This window comes from Gordionus sp. m RMFG-2023, chromosome 1 (assembly GCF_954871325.1).
Source record: "Gordionus sp. m RMFG-2023 chromosome 1, tfGorSpeb1-WG-v2, whole genome shotgun sequence".
Taxonomy (NCBI): Eukaryota; Metazoa; Nematomorpha; class Gordioida; order Chordodea; family Parachordodidae; genus Gordionus; species Gordionus sp. m RMFG-2023.
The window spans coordinates 37,408,504-37,425,622 of record NC_088775.1 but is presented as its reverse complement, the minus strand read 5'-3'; the positions used below and the strand labels follow the sequence as shown (position 1 = coordinate 37,425,622).

Below are 17,119 nucleotides of genomic sequence, written 5' to 3'. Positions count from 1 at the left end.
ATCGATTTGAGCTTGATATATTCTTCGTCTGGTAGTCTTCTTGTGAAGGATCCAGCTTTTTCGATGTCCGAGATCTGAGTATCCTTAAAAATGTTCTCGAATATACTTAAAAAATGATCGCCATTGCCTGATTATATCGGAAATTCAATATTTATATTAACATTATTGTTGGGAATATGTTTCATACTTATTTTTTATTCACGATTTCCTCGTATATGTAGTGGACTGCCACCATGTTGAATTCTAAAAATTGCGTAATTACGAGATTTATATTTTTGTTTTATTTACGAATCAATTTAATTTTTCACTAAAAATATAAAATCAAATTCGATCTTTTTATAATAAAATTTGTAACTAATATAATGTCATTCACAATTAGAATTAGTGTAGTTCAAAAAAAAAAAGAAAAACAATATAAATTTTGAATGCCATTATCAAAACAAAAGCAAGTAAAAAAAAGAAAACAATTTAAATTTTGAATGCCATTACCAAAACAAAAACAAGTAAAAAAAAGAAAAACAATTTAAATTTTGAATATCATTACCAAAACCAAACAAGTAGTTTAAAGGAGAATTATAAATAATAAAAAAATTACAACTACTTAACAATATCATTAAAAAAATCTTATTATTTTATATGAACAGGTAGAAAAATATATAAAGTAAAATAAAATTATTAATTAAGGTAAATAAAATTATTAATTAAATTTATATAAGATATAATATAATATTTTAAAACATACCTTAAATCTAGATAAGATATAGGCATGACAAAAAGGCATTGTTGTTTAAACGTTGTTTTTCTCTAAAATTCATAGCATCCTTTATTGAACCAGCAAAGGGTGAAGTAAAAATAGAAATTTCTAATTTAGCTTTTAGCCATACATATGTCATAAAAATCCTCTAAAGTTAGCTGCTCAAGTTGTAGGTTCTTGGTAGCTTTACTTTAGGATATTCATCAACCCTATAATTGCTTCTCATTCCAAAGCTGTAAAATAAAGTTCCCTGTATGATACTTGAATGGTCTGCAATTAAAAGCGACCAACTCAGTACAAGCATTGATTATTAAAATTTTATTTAGTTTTACTTAAATTGTTTGTTCCTTTAATGCTTCTTCTATTGTCTGTTGGCTAGATGACATCTTAAACTTTTTTATTTTATTAGGCTTTTGTTGTGATATTTTGTTAATTATATCGAATTCTAGAGGTTGGCTTCTTCTTATGTGACGCTCAATATTTGATCCATGATGGCTTTTCATATTTATTTGACAATTAGTAATATTAAATTTTGATGTGTCATTTATAATACTATATGTAAATAATTCATATATTGGATTTAATTTTTCTCTAGGCATAATAATTTATAAGCTTAAAATATTTTAAAAAAATGTTGTAAAATGGCAATATAGTATAGTTTATAAAAATTATGACTGAAACTTATCAATCAAATGTGATTGATAATAATCTTTAAACAATTCGAATATATTTAAAATTTTAGTAATATACTAGTAACAACTTACACATTATTTTATAAGCATAAAATCATAAGGCTTGAACAATTCAGAAGCATTTTAGCGGTTCGGTTCAGGTTCGGCTAGAATTTTTTAGCGGTTTAGGTTAGATAAAAAATACCGGTTTTTAGCGGTTTAATATTTCGGTTGAGTTTCGGTTTGGATCCCTGCATATTTTATTATCAAAAGTATTTATTAATAAAATTTATTAAATTATTAACTGTAATATATTCTATAAATGTCAAATACGTCTGTATAAGTTGCATTTTACCTAATATTTTATAATCAATTTTGTATAATAGAGGATTATCAACTATATGCCCACTTACTTTTTATAAAGAAATCTCTTTTACTTATTTGGGCCTTGAAATTTTAGGAAGAGACATAGTAATTAATAAAAATGAATAATATAGTTGTTTAGTGATTTTGAACTCCGCTAATTACAATATTAAATTTGTTAATTCTCAATTAATATGATTATATTTATTTAATTAGAGGTATAAAATAATTTAAATAATAAAAATCAATTAAGCTTCAACTGTTAATGCTATAGTATACATTATGAGCAGGGTTGCCATACCCCCCCCATCAGCGGTAGACTCCCGCAATTTTTTAGTTTACACGCAGACATCTTTCTCCCGCAAAACTACCGCAATTGGAAATCTCCCACAAACATCTACCGCAATTTTTTAATTTCTCCCGCAATTTTTTTTAAAAGTATTTTAACGTTTTTAATATATAAGTAATAATTTTGAGAGACAGTAATTGATTATTTTTATATTTTTAAAATAAATTTTAAACATTTATTTTAAAAACATGTCCAGTTTGTAAATTTCTTTCTATCCTCTTTTATTTTTATCCAATAATAAATCAGCATCATTTTATTCATATAAGTCAGTACAGGGGAGTATATAAACATCGATTGCAATACAAAAATATTCTCCAAAAATAATAAATAATATGGATGTAACTACAGATGCGGAAATCGTATACAACTATCATGTAGTTAATCACAGAGATATATCATCACAATGTGGGTCGAATCTTTCCCATGATATTTAACGACTCCAATATAAGTGCAAATCTTACTTGTGTTAGAACAAAAAGGAGCAAACCTATCACAAATGTTTTAGTATCTGAATCCTAGAGATCAATTCTAGACGATTTGAAAGGTGGGCATCCATATGCAATTCTAACAGATGCATCTAATAAGGGAAATATTAAAACATTTCCTTTGATCCTTCACTATTTCAACAAGAATAAGAACATTTCAATAAAACTGTTAAAATTTTTTTCCTCGAATAGTGGAAAATCCAACGATGTAGCTAACCACATAATTGTAAATATAGCTGATTCAGGGTTATCAATGATTTGCATGTCAGCTTTCTGCACTGATAATACCTCTGTAAATTTTGGCAAAAACCAAAGTGTATTTAGCTAATTGAGGCAGCACAATAATGAATTAATATCAATTGGCTGTATACTACATAATTCTTGCAAGAAGGCAATGAATGTACTATCTGTAGATGTCGAAATAATTGTAATGAAATGTTTTAACGAATTTAGTTCATCAACTAAAAGAGTTAATGAATTAAAAGAGATGGTGGAGTGGTCTGACTTGGAATGGTGTGAGTTGTTGCGATATGTACCTATCAGGTGGTTATCATTAATACCTGCCATCGATAGAATTTTAAAACGCTTAAAAAAATATTTCTTATTAAATGTCCAAAAATTTTGAAAAATTTTTTCGAGTATGAAATGGCAGAAGCATATTTGAAATTCGTTTCATATATAGGAAATCTACTTCATGCAGTTAATATTCAGTTGTAATAAGATTCACAAAATCAACAGCTCTGTTCATCTCTACACTTAAAAATTGATAATAAATTTTATGGCGCTATTGCTAAAAATATTATATTAAAATGTTCAAATAATATTCTATTTAATACATTTTTAAATGAAGCAGATATTTTTATTAAGACAATTTTAGAATAGGGGTGACCAGGGCTAGTCGGCGCAATTTTTGTCAAAATCATCATAGCTCTGAAAATAATGATCGTATAAGATCTTACAAAATACAATCGATACCTTAAACATCTAACTATAAATATATACTGTTATATTTTTTAAATATTTAATAATTTTTTCTCTAAAAAAGTTTTAGTAAAAGTCATTTTTTGAACCTAGTAGCCCCGAACCCGTGGCTAGTCGGATAATCGATGGGGCTAGTCGAATCAGGTAGTTTATTTAATATATAACTTATCAGGCCAAAATCATATCCTGATAACTTAAATGTTCATATCCAATAAATTGTATTTGAATCATATTATATTGTCAATTATAATAGATATATATATAAATATTTGTTTGCTAGATATAATTCACTTTAAATCATTGACCTTATTAACAGGCTAAAATTTGTATAGTAAAATGTTCATATTTAATAAAATGTGATAATTAGAATCATATTATATGTTAATTATAATAGATATATAAAAATATTTGTTTGCTAGATATAATTCATTTTAAATCATTGACCTTACTAACAGGCTAAAATTTGTATAGTAAAATGTTCGTATTTAATAAAATGTGATAATTTGAATCATATTATATGTTATTTATAATAGATATATAAAAATATTTGTTTGCTAGATATAATTCATTTTAAATAATCAATCATATTATCAGGCTTAAATTTATATATAAAATATATATAATATATCTATGATAATATATATTATATTATCACAATTCATATATAAATGAAGATTTTAGTTAGCAAGATATTTATTTAGGTCTGATAATAATATTAAATTGATATGTATTATGAAAAATTACATTAATAAATTTATATATTAATTATCATTTTATATATTACATTTACAAAATATTATATTTTAACCTGTAATAGATGAAACTTTTCTTGATGAGATATCATTTCCATACAGTTTTATGGCTTCTCCATAGTCCTCTTTAGTAAAAATATTTCTGTTTTGAATTTTGCGGATATATTTACGTACCATTATATTATAAAAATTAATTGATTGATACTAACCTCAATGGTGGTAATATTACTAATATGATCTTAACATATATTTAAGCATTAGATATCAATCTGAAACTTTCCCAAATATTAAAATAGATATTTAACTTTCATATAATGTCCATTTTGTCATGTTTAAACTTTTAATTTTTAAATACAACCTAATAATATTAAGTAAAAATATTTTTCACGTCAAAAATAGGTCATAAAAGATAAAAATTTAAATAGCTAAATATTATAAATCATTTTCATCTCCAAATATGGATATTATAGAATTCTACTTTATAACAAAATTTCAATTCTTAATCGTTACTGGTTTTAAAATAAAATCCTTTGAACCGACAAGCCCCTTGCACCGACTAGCCCTGGTCTCCCCTATTTACAATCAAAATTTGATTTTAATAACTCTTACAAATGTATAAATATTATGACCTTGGAACAGAAACCATCAATTGATGGTTTTTGTAATTTAATAAATATATTAAAAATAACGAAAGACATTGATGTCTTGTTTGAGGAGATTGTAATTCTCTCTATTTTTTATGATTCGCCAGAATACTTAAAGTTAGATGCTCTAAAAGCAGAGGAGAAATGGGTAGAATTTTTTCGTAATAACAATAAATCCCCATGCTTGGAAAAAATATGCCAATATGTCTTCTCCTCACCTCATTTTAATGCATAGTCCGAGAATATTTTTAGCCTGATTAGGACTGCCTGGAAAAAGGAGAGAAGTTGGATTGCTTTAACAACATTAGAGGCCGATCTAATGATTAAAAAAAATTATATGTCATGCCAGGAATTTTATATATATCTCAATAACGACGGTAAACGTTTAGTTACATTATTTAAATCTCAAATAAAATATAATAAATATTATATATAACTAAAATTTTCCATATTTTTTTTATATTTTATATAATCTTATATATACATTCACATAAAATAAATATATTTTTTACATTGTAATCAAAAATAGAGAGCATTACACTATCGGTATTTTTAAAATATTTAAACATTTAATATGGTTTTAGCAATGGCGCCATAAAATTTATTGTCAATTTTTAACTATAAAGATGAACAGGCCATGACTAAACTGCGAATTGCTATAAACAACGAATTGCCAGGTAAATTGCGAATTGCCATACTAAACTACGAATTGCCGTATATAATGATAAATTTTGATAAAATAATGTAAAATAGGATGACTAAACTACGAATTGCCGTATTTAATGTTAAAATAAAGTGACTAAACTACGAATTGCCGTATTTAATGTCAAATTAAGTGACCAAAATACGAATTGCCGTATTTTATGTTAAAAAAATGACTAAACTGCGAATTGCCGTATTTAATGTTAAAATTAAGTGATTAAACTACGAATTGCCGTATCTAATCTTAAATAAAGGGACTAAACTACGAATTGCCGTATCTAATCTTAAATTAAAATGACTAAACTGCGAATTGCCGTATTTAATGTTAAAATAAAGTGACTAAACTATGAATTGCCGTATTTTATGTTAAATTAAAATGACTAAACTGCGAATTGCCGTATTTAATGTTAAAATAAAGTGAATAAACTACGAATTGCCGTATCTAATCTTAAATTAAAATGACTAAACTGCGAATTGCTGTATTTAATGTTAAAATAAAGTGACTAAACTACGAATCGCCGTATTTTATGTTAAATTAAAATGACTAAACTGCTAATTGCCGTATTTAATGTTAAAATTAAGTGGCAAAACTACGAATTGCCGTATCTAATGTTAAAATTAAGTGACAAAACTACGAATTGCCGTATCTAATGATCTTAAAATAAAGTGACTAAACTACTAATTGCCGTATATTATGTTAAATTAAAATGACTAAACTGCGAATTGCCGTATTTAATGTTAAAATAAAGTGACTAAACTACGAATTGCCGTATCTAATCATAAAATAAAGTGACTAAACTACGAATTGCCGTATTTAATGTTAAAATAAAGTGACTAAACTACGAATTGCCGTATTTAATCATAAAATAAAGTGACTAATCTACGAATTGCCGTATTTTATGTTAAATTAAAATGACTAAACTGCGAATTGCGTATTTAATGTTAAAATTAAGTGACTAAACTACGAATTGCCATATTTAATGTTAAAATAAAGTGACAAAACTACGAATTGCCCTATCTAATCTTAAATAAAGTGACTTAACTACGAATTGACGTATATAATATTAAATTAAAATGACTAAACTGCGAATTGCCATATTTAATGTTAAAATAAAGTGACTAAACTACGAATTGCCGTATTTTATGTAAAATTAAAATGACTAAACTGCGAATTGCCATATCTAATCTTAAATTATAATGACTAAATTTCGAATTGCCGTATTTAATGTTAAAATAATGTTACTATACTACGAATTTCTGTATATAATGTTAAATTAAAATGACTAAATTACGAATTGCTGTATTTAGTGTTAAATTTAAACTAGGAATTGCCGTATTTAATGTAAAATTAAAATGATTAAACTACGAATTGCGGTAACTTGTTAAATTATAATGACAAAACTGCGAATTGCCGTATATGTTAAATTAAAATGACTAAACTACAAATTGCCGTATATAATGTTAAATTTAAACTACGAATTGCCGTATTTAATGTTAAAATAAAGGGATTAAACTACGAATTGCCGAATTTATGTTAAATACCCAACTGCGAATTGTCATATTTAATGTTAAATAAAATTACTAAACTACGAATTGCGGTAATTAATAATAAATTGTCATGACTTAACTACGAATTGCCGTATTTTATGTTTGATTAAAATGACTAAACTACAAATTGGCATATTTATTGTTAAAATAAAATGACTAAATTACGAATTGCCTTATTTTATATTAAATTAAAATGACTAAACTACGAATTGCAGTGTTTAATGTTAAAATAAAGTGATTAAACTACGAATTGCCGTTTGTTAAAATAAAATGACTAAACTACGAATCGCCGTTTTAATGTTTAATTAAAATGATTAATGTAAAATTATAATGATTAATGTAAAATTATAATGGCTAAACTGCGAATTGCAATATATAACGTTAAATTATACGAAATGCCGTAATTAATGTTAAATTATAATTAAAAATGCCTTAATTTTTTCAAATTAAATTATCTAAACAATATATATTAAATTTAAATTAAAAAGTTGCGAATTGACGTATATAATGTTAAATTAAAATGACTAAACTACGAATTGCGGTAACTAATGTTAAATTATAATGACTAAACTACAAATTGCCGTTTTAATGTTTAATTAAAATGACTAAACTACGAATTGCCATATTTAATGTTAAATTAAATTGTCTAAATAGTATATGATGTTAAATAATAATGGATAACTGCGAATTGCAATATATAACGTTAAATTATACGAAATGCGTTAATGTTAAATTATAATTACTAAAATACGAATTGCCATAATTTTTGTCAAATTAAATTATCTAAACAATATATGATTTTAAATTTAAAATACAAAACTGCGAATTGCCGTATATTATGTAAAATTAAAATGACTAAGCTACGAATTGCCTTAATTAACATTACATTTAGATTTTGATGGAAAATAATGATGATAATCACTAAACTGCTAATCGTTTTAATTAGTCAAAAATATAAGATTTTATCAACTATATTACCCTACATTCATACTATCTTTGCCTCAATACAAAATTTAAACATTTTCCTATTTTATTTATAAAATTTGCTGCAATTATTAGCGTTTATAGACATAATCCTCTCTATATATTCAAAAAAATTTAGATTATTAAAAATAACATAACATATTAAAGAGATATTTTATTTTACAATTTCATAATATATGAATCAAAAAAATGTAAATATATATTTAGAAAAAATTATAATTATTGACTAATTTTATTTAATTTCAATATATATATTTGCATTAATAATTTTCATCCGATTTTTTGTTTTTTATGTTATGAATGCACATTATAAATTTACTTAAAATAAAAATGAGTTATATAAATAATTAATTTATAAATTTACAAACATTATTGATATCTATTTGGATTTCCTTGTGATTTTTGATAGGGGACTTCTTTGTCGCTAAATGTTAAATTCAGCATATATAAATTAATATAATTTATCGCATATTTTATAAATAAAAAAGGAATTTTACCATAGCAATTTTTTTTCTTGTTGCAAGCTCAGGATATCCATAGTTATACTAACATATTAAAAAATTATAATCATAAATGTAAAAATTCTATCTCAATTTTATTTTATAAATATTAAATTAGTAAATTTAAATAGTTTACTATAGAAATGAACGTTTTGTAAATAAAATCACCTTATTTCTCCTTTATTATAAAATAATATCTATAAACCTGATAAATTATCTCAAATTATTAAAATATTTTACTTGTGAAATATACTTTGAATTTGACATTTAATCACAGCTAAATATTTTTACAATTAATATAATTAAATATTAATTCTCAAGATGTGAGATTTAAAAAGTATTTAAGCTAATAAATTGTTTTTTTGTGATGTTCTTCTGAATTATAATTTTAATATAGCATAGATAGGACCCTGCCAGCTATAATTCTTTTATATAAAAATGTTGAATCTAAACCTTTAGGATTTTTGGTTAAGAATGGTGGTTTTTCTTTTGAACAATATACAGCTGAAAACCATTGCTAGGAATATATTATTAGCATTTTTAAACGCTAGTTGAAATGTTAAATGTACGAGCGCTGTAAGGATCATCTACTTATATTAAAAAATTATATTTATAAATATGAAAGAAACGAACTTACATCTAATCAGTAACCAATTATAATACTCGTTGTTGTAACCCGTTTATGGCATTGTAATATTTTATTTTTGAAATTATGTTTATCATTCATTTAAATAAAATATAATACTATTCTCCTGTAGACTTCTATATATTATTAAAAAATAATATCAAGCAAGTTTTGGAGGTTTGTAAATAGCTGCTTAAAATAATTAAAAACATTCGGCTAGCGGATAAGATAATAAATATTTTTAAAAAAATTATTTGAAGATATTCCATAATTTATCATTTTAACTATATATTTCAATTTAAGATATTCAGTTAAACCAATTTAACTAAATGGGTCTCAAGGATTTTTTTTAAAACTATTAGCAATACATATATTATACTTTTATTTACAATATCAAAATAATTCAAAACAAAAAGAAATATATTCGTAATTATAAATATAATCATTTATCATTATTGGTGCACTATTTATTATTATTTTATTTTAGGATGTTGGATTTTATTAGCTGATTATCTCCACTCTCCTTATTTACTTCATAATTTAACCATGATTTACTAGAAAACTCCACCAAATTTATCTTTATAAATCTCCTAATAACCGATTCAAATAGATGTCATTGTTTATGATAAACTCTAAAATACGAATTGCTAAAAACTACGAATTGCCAGGTAAATTGCTAATTGCAATGACTAAACTACGAATTGCGCAAATTAATGATATTATGATAAAATGTTGCAAAATAGGATGATTTATATAAAGTTAAAACGAATAAACTACGAATTGCCGTATTTTATGTTAAATTAAAACGACTTAAGTGAATCATGCTGTTATGCAATAAATATTTTTATATATCACTAGCAATCCAATCCAGTGGATAATAATATTATCTTTTTTCATTTTTGTAATCTAATATACGATCATTGATTTTTTTATTCTTCACTTTTATATCTAATATTAAAATAATATTTTATTTCTGCCATTCCATGTCAAATCGATCAAACACTTTCGGCCGATCCCTTTTAAAATTCTTAAAAATTTCATGAATTATTAAAGGTAAATAAATGAATGATAAAGCCATTTATTTTAGCTCGCTAGCACACCTGGTTCCCGAGATATAGAGGCTCAAAGGGGAATCTGCAAAATTTTTAAAATACCTCTATCTCAAAAACTATATATAGTAAAAAAGTATATTATATATCAAATTGTAGGTAAAAAAAATCTCTAAAGGGCTACTAAAAACTATAAAGATTGGCGCCAATTTGAGCCGTTAACTTTCGGTTTACTTATTTTGCTTAACCTGTGTTTTTCAAGAAAAAAAGAAGTTTGTATTCGAAATTTTTTTTTGCTTTTTATTTTGACACCTTTGCTAAATTATATACAATGTCAAAACTTTGGCGATGCTATCGAAACTTCCAAAATATACATTTTTATTTAAAACTTGAAAAAAAATAGATGGCCCAAATGGCAAATATTATTCCTAAGGAAATCAATATATTCATACAATTATAAGAAATGTGATAAAAATTTCCAGTTCTGCCCCCACCCTTCACAATCCTTAATAGTTTTACATTTTTTATATCTCGACTTTACTACTATAGCGGATAACTTATCCACTCTATAATGTATAACAGCTTCATTAAAAAACAATATTTTATTAGACATTATCTATTATATTTTATGAGCATATTATTTAACAAAATAAACTGTTTAAAACGATTTCTCTCTCTATTTAATATTTTTTACTTGCCCGTTCAGATTTATTTTAAACAATCGTCTGTCTACCAAAACATTCAGGATTTGAAGAATGCAAAAACATATATTCGGTGCAGATCTTTTTATTCTATATAATAGATGGACGTACCAAATGTTATAATATCAAAATTTTGCAACCCATTTAATCTAAAAAACATGCTCATTATCGCAAGAATCTAAGAATGATTATACCCTGGATGACCCAAAAAAATTTAGCAATCAATTTTTGTTTCTATATTAAGAAATAGTGAAAAGATTCAAGTTCAAAAATTATTAATTTTAATTAATTTACGATAGCTATATCTTTAATCTATAGATATTCATTAAAATATTAAAATTGGATTATCTAAATTTTGTAATCTTCGCCCAGAGAATTGTGTATCAGTTGGCAGCAACGGTACCCATTCAATATGTGTTAGCTCCATTCATCAAAACACAAAATTAATACTGATGAATTTGCCCAAAATTACTATCAGATGGAGCAGCAACAAAATATAAAAATCGCAAAAATTTAATCAGGTGATTTCGAGATAAAAGCTGACTGGAATTTCTGGGCGACATCTCAAGGCAAATATGCCTATAACGGGGTCGGAGGTACAGTCAAACGTTTAGTGGCCAGGACTAGTTTATAAGACCTGTTTCAGAACAAATCAGGCGCGTACTTAGCGGGGGGTGGGCAGGGGGACAAATCCCTACCAAAGCCAAAAAAAGCAGATGCCGGATTATATTTTTCAAAAATATTAATGTTAATATTAATTTATATTTGTTAATATTTATTCCTATCTCGTATATATATTTAATTACATTTATTTATCACATTCATTCATCTACTAAGTTATTATCAATTAATTTCGATTTAGAGTTTTTCTTGGCGTAATTTACCTATTATTTTCAAATTTTAGTGGCGTATTATTTATCAAAATTTCTAGTCAAATAATAATTATCTCTGAAACTCCTTGTCCAACAGGGAGAAAGATATTGTAAGCTTGTCCAACGAGATCGAGTGTTCACCATCAAGCAGTAACCGCTTTTATTGAGTTAGAAGAGCCGATTATTAATGCTATTACTGAAATATCACAACGGCCTGAAAGAAATATTTTCTCAAAAGCAAGAAAATTATTGTATTCAATACTTATTAAAAAAATTTTTCTCATTAAAATGTATTATTTAATTATACAACTATTTTATGTAATACTTTTCAAAAACATGACATTGACTTGATTAAGAAGATGAGAATAGCGGAGAGCATTTTATTAGAACTCAAGCAAATTAGAGCTAATGTTGATGAAGAATTTCATATTTTATAAGTGATTGTTGAGTCAAAAGCGAGCTATACATGTTTAATATTTGTCCCCCTCGACTTGCAACAAGCAACCTCATCGTCAAAACATTAATATAGGATCAATAGAAGAGTATTATAAAACAAATGCCCTTTTTATTTCATCATGCAGCACTTACAAATCCGCAGACTTCCACAAAGCCTTTCCAACCTTTTTCAAATGGTAATAGGAAAAAAAATAAATATTTGTTAGATTTTTATCATGAATTGTTAAAATATCTTATGATGCCTTATTAGCTGAATAACTATGATTAAAAGATTAACTATGGCTGATAAAATCCCAAAAAATTATATGGATGCTTTGCATTATTTCAAACACATTTTAGATTATATTCCCAATGTATTAAAATGGTTATATATTATGAGACCTGCAGAGGTACCATTTACAGGGTATGGCCCGGATTTTTTTAAAAAATTTTTTCGGCACGGGTTTTTTTTAAAAAAATTTATAGGCCCGGCATAGTTTTTTTGAAAATAAAATTTCCAGATCCGGCCCGAATTCTTTTAAAATAAATAATATTTATTATTAATTTTTATAGCTAATAATGGCTTCAAATATTTAATTTTAAAATATACAGCTCGGGCCCAGCCCGGGTGTTTTTAAAAAATAATTTCGGCCTCAGTCGGGGTATGTTTAAAAAAATTATAATACGGTCCGGCCCGGGAGCCGGGCATGAAAGTCTCTGAAAAACATACATATGAAATAAAACTTCTGAAAGTAGATTGAATGATTTGGATCTTTTGAATATTCATATACATTTAACGCCAAGTGAGGATAAATATTTGAAAAAATGGCTCAAAACATACAAAATACTATTATTCCTAAGAAACTTTGTGTGTATTAATTTATATTTCCAACTTTTAAATTTTTTATACTTTATATATTTTAAAGGTAAAAAATTCAAATTTCTATTTTGGGTCATTTAAGTGATTCTTTACATATAATTTTTTTATAATTCACATTAATTTAAAATTGTGTATTAGAAATAGTTATTAGTCCTAATAAATTTATGCTTATTTTTAAATAACAATAATATTTCTTAAAAATTTTATTATCCCCCCCCCCCACCCCAAACTAAATTCCTGCGTATGAGCCTGGAACAAATAACTTGCCCTAAAGACTTTTTTGCCTATTGTAAGGAAAATATTAAAGGTATAATTTATTTATTTATATATATTATAATTTTTTTTTATTTATGAATAGATTTCTCTTACATTTTGGAAAACGAATATGAGAAAGAGCTAATAATTTTAGAAGAGAGATTCAATAAAGAGCGTGCAATACCTGAAACGCAAAGATTACATATGTATCATCCAATTTCTCAGAATAAAATTGAGGCCAAATTTTATACAAATTCAACAGACTGCAAATTTTAAATTATGGATAGAATATAATTATCTAACTATATTTCTATAATATAAATAAATTAAATTAAAGATAGTTAATATCGTAAATTTGATTTCAGTCTAATGGGCATGTATCCACACTGCCCCTAAGTTTTTGGTATATTTAATAGAAATTGGAAATTTTTTAATATAAAAAGTGAAAATATACTGTTAGTGGTAATAACAAAATTTTAACCTGAAATTTGTAATTTCCTATAGGGCCATCTATTTTTTCCAATTTTTGATAAATTGAAAGTCTCGATAGCTTCGCCAAGGTTATGACATAATATATATATTTAAGAAAGGTGTTAAAATAAAAAGATAAAAAAAATTACGAAAACAAACTCCCTTGCCAATCTTTATTGTTTTATGATTACTTATAATTTTATATTTTATGTATCTTTTTACTATAAATAGTTTTTAAGATATAAATATTTAAAAAATTTTACAGATTCCAAAATGGCTCTTTTTGCACCTTTGAGCCTCTTATCTAGGGAACCAGGTGTGCTAGCGAACTAAAATAAATGGCTTTCTCATTTATGTAACCTATCTAAATAATTCCATAAATTTAACAATTTTAAAAGGGGTCGGCCAATACGTGATCGATTGACGTGGAATGACCCATAAATAATAAAATATTATTTTATATAAATAATATAATAAAATAATATAATAAAATAAAATAAATTAATAAATATAATAAAATAATATAATAAAATAATATAATAAAATAATATAATAAAATAATATAATAAAATAATATAATAAAATAATATAATAAAATAATATAATATAATAAAATAAAATAAAATAATATATAAATAATATTTTATATATATTAAATGTCAGCGACTGACAGCAAAACTTTATAATTCTCAAAATTATACGCCTTTGGCTTTCACAAAACTTTCTTTTTCCTACTTTATCACTGACAGATAGTAAAATATCTACCAAATCTAGATAATTCTCCAAATACCAGCTCATGCCCTATATATTAATTATATTATGATATAGTAGATTCAAATAAATTGATGATAAATGATGTTGCATATGGATAATAATTACAATATAAAATATGATAAAGATTATCGCCAATATGAATGGATAATTAAATTAACTGCAATAATATATGCATTCGAATATAGGGATGAATGTATATTTCAGAAAATAAGTCTTGAGTTATAAAGATTTTCAAATTGTTAAAATATTAGAATTTGGCACGTTTTGACCAACATTTTTCATGATACAATTTAATTTTGAATTTTTTTTCTTACCATTATTTTCACGTAGACCTGACAAAATATATTTGTCACAAACATCTAATTAGAACTTAACCCATTTTAAAATAGATTTCAATGTATTTCTTCATGGTAATAAGAATTTAATAAAAGGATATTTTTGATTTTGTGTATATCTCAAGCTTAGCATTTATAAATTACATTTACTATTTCCTACTATATTTCATATTGAAGAAGAAATTGATAATAATAGCCTCCAATATTCCTCCATTAAAATAACATTGATCGCGAAATTATTTAATAACCCCATATCAGATGATTAAAATTATTAATAATTTTATATAGAATAAAATTAACAGAATTAAAAATAAGATAAATAAAATATCTTTTTATATATAAGATTAATAGATCAATTTCATTCTAAGATATAACATCTTAATTATATTATATATATATCTTAAAATCCTTATTAATATTATATTGAATTTACCTTAGATAAATATATACTTACTTATTTTTAGGCGTAGTGGGAAGAAGACTTTTGTAAATAAGTTAATATAAACTTGTAAATATCATTTTACCCTAAAAAATCTAAATAAAACTTTAGCCATAATCTATAAAATATCACTACGAACTATAATTTGAAAGGAAAAATATTAAAAGTTAACGATTTTTAACAATTAAATACAAAATTTTTATTCAAAACTACATTATTTCTATAAAAATTTAACATAGCCAAAGCCTTAAATAATTTATTTCTAAACCTTAATATACTTAAGTGAGGTTAAATATTTTCTAAGAATTATACTAAAATCTATTTTTTAAATTATGCCTGTAATTTATATTTTATATAAATTAAAATATATTTGAAAAATTATTAATTCTACCTTAGATCAACATTATATAACATCAATGTTTGCATGTTTTTTGTCCATGTAATAGTTAAAGTTCATATCAACACCTTAAAAATTTCAAAATTAAATATAATGTATGTTATGGACTTATCCTGATCCCAGGTTTAGTGAAAATTAAACAAAGCAATATTTATAAAATAAACGATTGAATACCTAGTCTCTCTGATACTATGCAAAATATTATGACCAGCTCAGATTTTTTATTTTGGCCCGGCATAAATTCATATCATTTTTTGACCCGGATCTGCTCTATTTAATTAAATAGAAATATTTTTTAAAGTCAAATTCCTTCGAGGATTTGAGGTTTTAAATATAAAACGAAAGTTAAATAAATCTACTTCACCTTTACACATGTCCATCAACTTTTAGATATTTATTGAAAATCAAATTTATACTTTCAAAAAAAAATTATTTTTACACAAATTTTAATCATTTTTTTAGAAATATATTAAAAATTTAAACATCAGTTGGAGATAAGAGGCTTTTCACAATTTACTAACTCTTAAATAGCGCCCTTTTTTGTTTTTATAAGGATAAGCTATTAAATAATATAATTATAAATTCTGTGGCGAAATAGGAAATTTGCAATTCAATCTAATTCCCTCTATTTGATAAAATTATTTTACTAAAGTATTTACCTACTTGAAGAATTTAACTGACTGAATACAAAATCAATATAAAACTTGCAAAATTATATTTTTTACTGTCCAATTTTAATTAAATACTGCCAAAAGTAATGAAAAATGCTAACCATTTTTTCCGGGGAATTATTTTCAGGGGAATTACTTTCAGGGGAATTATTTTCAGGATGGGATATTTTTTCCTAAGATTTTTTTTCCAGTTATTCATTCTGTTATTTTTCGAAAATAATGATTTTTTTTTATGGATTGATATTTTTGAAATTTTTTTAAAGAAATATTTTATAAATTTCAAAAAAAAATAATAACAACTGTTGACTATAAATTGAAAAAAGAAAGCCTTATCGATCGATATTACACGAAAAAAAAAATATTAAATAATAAAAGCATCAATTTTAAAATTACCATATTTAGATAAAAAAATACATAAAAAATTTATTTTAATATTTATTTGTTACAGAAAAAAAAACAAGCGTGTTGAATAAAAAAATAAA

At 24.4% G+C, this 17,119-nt stretch overlaps 1 long non-coding RNA gene across 1 annotated transcript; it reads right to left on the bottom strand.

Moving 5' to 3' along the window:
- Positions 1 to 15,922: 15,922 nt before the first annotated feature.
- On the bottom strand, positions 15,923 to 16,875 carry LOC135922864 (uncharacterized). The gene is made up of 3 exons (XR_010571056.1): positions 16,739 to 16,875; positions 16,141 to 16,236; positions 15,923 to 16,034 (listed from the first exon to the last, which is right to left on the bottom strand). It is a non-coding gene; the product is annotated as an uncharacterized LOC135922864 (long non-coding RNA).
- Positions 16,876 to 17,119: the final 244 nt, after the last annotated feature.